Consider the following 6,000-nt stretch of genomic DNA (forward strand, 5'->3'; position numbering starts at 1 on the left):
GGTACTATTAGAACATTTATTCTCATGTCTTATGCACACAATCTCCTGTCCGTTTTCCCCTAGATTATGACCAATGTCTAAGTGGTGGAGGATTTACTTCTCTGATTTTACTGTTGCAACAATTAATTAATCCATGTATTAGAATTTAATCCCTCTGTCCTATTGTGAAGTGTGGCTTTTGTTTCCAGCCAGCAATTGCTGCTCCATACAAGATTAAGCAGCCCTTTGCTAGGACCCTTTAGTATCCCATAGTTTCTTCATGTGAAGATAACTAATAGCACAATCACCCCACTGCCAACATTTCAACCACTCCAATACACAGTCTTGCTTTGGGAAGACAAGGTGGGAAGGAGATAACACCAGCTAGAACTCTTCATAGATAGCTGCTAGATACATTTTTATACTTTTGATAGACCAGCCAAACTGACCCAAAAAAGCACTGGCTGCAAATGATGCAAACAGGCTGACAATACAGCATTCCTACACTGCTCCCTGATCTTGAACAGAGACAGAATATCTGAGTTAATGCTACATTTTTTCCCAACGTTTCAAGCCACTTCCAAGTGTGTTTGCCTCTAACTGTTGCTCAAATGTATCATTTATCCTGAAGATTTCATTTAAAAAAGCTTCAGAGAGGTAGTTTAAAAAAAAAAAAGGTCAAATTCCTGGGGAAGAAAATACAAATATGGTTGTAAAACTTGCTGTTAGTGTGGATCTTTTCACTAATAACTCAGAGATTAAAGCCTCAATTAATTATCTGCATTTCACAGTCAGAAGCTTGACTAATACTATATACTGCTGAACAGCCATCTAATGCTATTAAGGAGAAAATATTCAAACTTGGAGAGGCTTAAGCTAGCACTCTCTTTCCTTTCTAACATTCTTTTACATACTGAAACTGGGAAACTCAGAAAGAAAAACACAGAAGGAACAGAATATGAGCTGTTGGTTCCCTGGAGAGCAGGACAAAAGCTTGAAATTCTTTGGGAGATTATGATCAAGCTTGCTGAGTTCAGAATATTTCTGAAATCTGGCACTATTAAAAGGGACTCACACAGGATTCGTTTGCTTCTTTTCATTAAACCACAAGCAATAATCAAAGCATCAACAGAAGCATCCAGACAAGGCACTGTGCAAGAAGCAAAAGCAAAATTTCCATTTTCAGCACAGATTCCTCCTTGTCTTTCCAGGGCAGTCACATTAACTATTCTGCTTCATGCAAACACTAACATGTGCATATTCTACATTGGCTTTAAAAGGGAAGGGAGTGGGGAGGGCAAGGAAAGAAGCATGCCGTGAGGAGAAGGCCAAGTGAAAAACTGCTTTGTCTCCCATATCTGCACAGATCAACTTGCTCAGACCTACCTCACAAAAAGTATCTGTCTACCATGATCACATGCAATTGTTATGGCTCTCAAGATTTTTTTGGCTGGGAGTCTTGTGCTCCAATCAGTTCAGCATCCTGGCCTGCATCAGGAATAGTGTGGCCAGCAGGAGCAGGGAGGTCATTCTGCCCCTGTACACTGCACTGGTTAGGCCACACCTCAAGTACTGTGTCCAGTTCTGGGCCCCTCAGTTTAGGAAGGAGGTTGACTTGCTGGAACAAGTCCAGAGAAGGGCAACGAAGTTGGTGAGGGGTTTGGAACACAGCCCTATGAGGAGAGACTGAGGGAGCTGGGGTTGCTTAGCCTGGAGAAGAGGAGACTCAGGGGTGACCTTATTGCTCTCTACAACTGCCTGAAGGGAGGTTGTAGTCAGGCAGAGGTTGGTCTCTTCTCCCAGGCAGCCAGCACCAGAACAAGAGGACACTCTCAGGCTGCACTGCACCAGGGGAGGTTCAGGCTGGAGGTTAGGAAAAAGTTCTATACAGAGAGAGTGATTGCCCATTGGAATGGGCTGCCCAGGGAGGTGGTGGAATCACCATCATTGGAGGTGTTCAGGAGGAGACTTGATGGGGTGCTTGGTGCCATGGGTTAGTTGTTTAGGTGGGTTGGATTGGTTGATGGGTTGGATGTGATGATCTTGAAGGTCTCTTCCAACCTGGTCTGGTCTATTCTATTCTATTCTATTCTATTCTATTCTATTCTATTCTATTCTATTCTATACCATTGCCATGACTGAAGCCCTCCTTGGAGATGTGGCAGCAGCAGCCCAGAGCAGACATGCTTTCCCAGCAGTGATGTGTGGCTCCAAAAGTTGCCAAAAGCAAAATTAATGCTCATGTCTTGTGCTCTGACCTAACGAAGACTGGTTAAAAAAAAATGGTATTCAAAAGAGTTCACAGAAATCTGAGGGCTTAGGGTATTTTTCTTCCTCTTTCACCTGGCAAACTTGTTTTCTGTTTGGTTGGATTTTTGAATGTAGAAATAAAATGTGTTACACATGATGGACAGGAAGAACACCACATGTGCAGCACTCTGCAGTGCTCAGACAATGAACTTTAACTCCAACCAGTAATACTTGACAAGGAAAAAGATCTCATGGAGTACAAAAAAAACAAAACCCAAAAGCTCCCCTGCCAGACTCAGAGCAGTCTGTGTATGAAAACACCTGGTACCCAATGATCATCTGCAGCTCAGAAATCAAAATCTAGCTTCATTTTCTGTCTTTGGTATCAAACCAAAGCATGTTGTTGCTCGGGATTCAGCTGGATGTTCCCTCTCCTAATTGGTCTCTCACAATATTTGGACTTTCTTATAGATGAAAACATATCAGGGTGTAAGAAGCTGAACAGATGGAGCTACCAAGATAAAAGGAGGTTTTCAGAGGAGGCTTAAGGAAGAGAATTGTAATGTTGTGTTTCTGGAAGAACCTCATTCATGATTGCACCACATAAACTGAAGCAGAAAGTCATGTCTTTCTCTATTTTGCTACCTCTACTGGCAAAGCAAAAATGATTTGTGAAAGATTTTCAGTGGTTATTAAGTGCTTTGAGCTGGATGAGCAGAGTTTATTTCACTTTGCTATTGATAATTATAGTATCATGACCCTGTAATTAAGGTCCTGTCAGCCTGTCCACACCAAGCCTTATTCAAGGGATTAAATCAGCCGTTTCCAACTGCAGAAGGTCAAAGCTCATCACTGCAGTCATCAGCCTGGAAACAATTTTTTTCCCCTCCAAATCTGTATACTGATGAGCCCACTCCTTTCTCTATTGCAGAATAAGAGATGTTCTATGCTTTTGGAAGTGATACAGAAGTGCTGTGTCATTTCAGATCAGTGCAAGACCTGCTGCAATGAGAAGACACCCATCGCCATCTCCTCAAAGAGAAGGGAGAAATTTCTGACCATGGTGCTGATTCCAGGAACAGAGAAACAGCTGGTATCAGGCTGACAGTGGAAAAGAAAGATACTTAATTCAGTTCCAAACATTGTCTGAAGACATCTAAAAAAACCCCACGTATACAAATATTATGGAAGGGAAAAAAATCCTAAATTCTTGAGTAGCAAACTGGAATTCTGTTGTTTGGGCTGTGCCAACTAGTGCCAGAAACAACTGCAGAATTAAATTAAAACATAGGATCACAATATCATAAAATGTTTTGGATTGGAAGGGACTTTTAAATGTTATGTGGTCCAGCCTCACTGTCAGCATGGACACTTTCAACTAGAACAGGTTGATCAGAGCCCTGTCCAACCTGACCTGGAATGTTTCCAGGGATGAAGTATCTACCACCTCCCTGGGAAACATGGACCAGTGTTTCACCACCCTCAGTGTAAAACACTTCTTCCTTCCCTCTAATCTACATCTCTCTCTTTTGATTTAAAACCATCACCATTTGTCCTGTTTCAAAAGGTTGTTATTGCTACTAAGGGCAACGAAGTTAGTGAGGGGCTTGGAACACAAGCCCTATGAGGAGAGACTGAGGGAGCTGGGGCTGCTTAGCCTGGAGAGGAGGAGACTCAGGGGTGACCTTATTGCTCTCTACAACTACCTGAAGGGGGGGTTGCAAACAGGCAGAGGTTGGTCTCTTCTCCCAGGCAGCCAGCACCAGAACAAGAGGACACAGTCTCAGGCTGCACCAGGGGAAGTTCAGGCTGGAGGTCAGGAGGAAGTTTTACACGGAGAGAGTGATTGCCCATTGGAATGGGCTGCCTGGGGAGGTGGTGGAGTCGCCATCACTGGAGGTGTTCAGGAGGCGACTTTACAGGGTGCTTGGTTACATGGGTTAGTTGATTGGGTGGTGTTGGGTGATAGGTTGGACGTGATGATCTTGAAGGTCTCTTCCAACCTGGTTTATTCTATAATTCTATTAATAATTTTTCTCTAGAACAGCCAAATACAAGCATAAACCCACAGTTCTCTGTCATGTGATTTGCACCTGGACTTGATATCTCATTAAGATTATTTTACTGCACTGATGACACAAAGCAAACTTTCCACAAGCTCCCATTCACTTCTTTTCTCCATCTTGATTATCCCTGTTGTTCAGCCTGTGCAAAAGCAAGATGGGGCTGAGCTGCTGGGTTTTTGCATCTATGGAGTATATGGGAATATGACTTCGAAGAATATAGCTTAATGCCTTTCACATCTTCAAAACAAAAAGCCTGGCTACAAATCTGTGATCATCAATTGATTTTACAGAATTCAAATCTTTATAGTTCTTGAACAAATCAGTATTTTTGCAAAAACTAGTTATCAATGGATTGGCCAGCTAACTTGGGTGGGAAAATCATCTATTCCACCTGTAGGGTTGTACCTGGAGAAAAATTCACTAGTAGCTTTGCTGAAAAGAGAAGGCTGAGAGGGGATCTTCTGAATGCAAATCACCGTCTAAAAGGTGATGGTCAAGAGAATGGGGTCTAATCCTTTCCCCAGTGACTGGACAAAGAGCAACAGGCACAAATTGGGACACAGAAAGACTTTCAAAGGAAAAACTTTGCTGTGAGTGTGCTGGAGCACTGGAACAAGCTGCCCAGTGAGGTTGTGCAGTCTCCCCTGGAGAGATTCCAGACCAGCCTGGACTCTGAGATCCTGGGCAACATGCTGTGACAGACCCTTCTTTAGCAGGAAGATTGGACTAGATGATCCCCAGAGGTCCTCTCCAATTCCCACCATGCTGGGATTCTATAACAAAGCACCTACTTTCCCTCCCTAAGGGACCATTTCCTTGTCAGTGTAGAAAAAAGCAGTGAGTCTGAAGTTGAGAATCTTCAATTCCATGGCAGTCAATATGTTTTTCTCTCTTAAGCAGTTTTATCTGTGTATCTGGTTGCTCTGTGAAAATGTCAGTGGAGTAGCAGGCATTACACCAGTGTATTACTATCAACATATCTCTGAGTCATAGTTTCATAGTTTCATAGTTTCATTCAGGGTTGGAAGGGACCACAAGGATCATCTAGTTCCAGCCCCCCTGCCATGGCAGGGACACCCCACACTAGATCAGGCTGGACAGAGCCTCATCCAGCCTGCTCTTGAACACCCCCAGGGACGGGGCCTCGACCACCTCCCTGGACAACACATTCCAGGGTTTCACCACTCTCATGGTCACATGACTGTAAATAAGTCAGAACAGAGCAATCTAAATATGAAACAAAAAAGGTCACAAGCTATTCATACGTGCTTATTCCTTCTTCATGCATGACATAAATTAAGGTCAGAGAGGGAAATTTGTGTTTCAGGAGCAGACTGGAATGAACTTGGCCCCTAAGAGGAATTTATGGCTATTTTCACACTGTCCCCAGGTGCTCCTCCCTTCTTTCACACAAAGCTTTCCATACTACTGCAGATATGGAATAGCATAAAATCCTCTTTTTGATTTGAATTTACCTGTTGTAAGCAACAACAACAAACCACCAAGGAAATTCCATTACTTCTTTCTGAGAACATGTTCCTGTTGCTAATGTAAACAAGTTCTGGCAGTTCTCATAATTTTTCTTTAACTAGATCTAAAAAAATTAGGATTGGCATTTATCATTGGGCTGCTGGACATCTGTAACCTGATGAATAGAGAAGAATATAAATAAGAAGACACTGATAAGGAGTCCAGTATGCTAAAT

General features: G+C 42.8%; 1 protein-coding gene across 3 annotated transcripts in view; it reads right to left on the bottom strand.

Annotated features, from left to right (window-relative positions):
• Positions 1-6,000, bottom strand: part of ADAM12 (ADAM metallopeptidase domain 12) — a 237,631-nt gene that overhangs the window by 25,763 nt on the left and 205,868 nt on the right. The gene's annotated exons all lie outside the window — the stretch shown is intronic.

This window comes from Melanerpes formicivorus, unplaced genomic scaffold (genome assembly GCF_026170545.1).
Source record: "Melanerpes formicivorus ecotype bairdi unplaced genomic scaffold, bMelFor1.0.p_v2 SCAF_6, whole genome shotgun sequence".
NCBI lineage: Eukaryota > Metazoa > Chordata > Aves > Piciformes > Picidae > Melanerpes > Melanerpes formicivorus.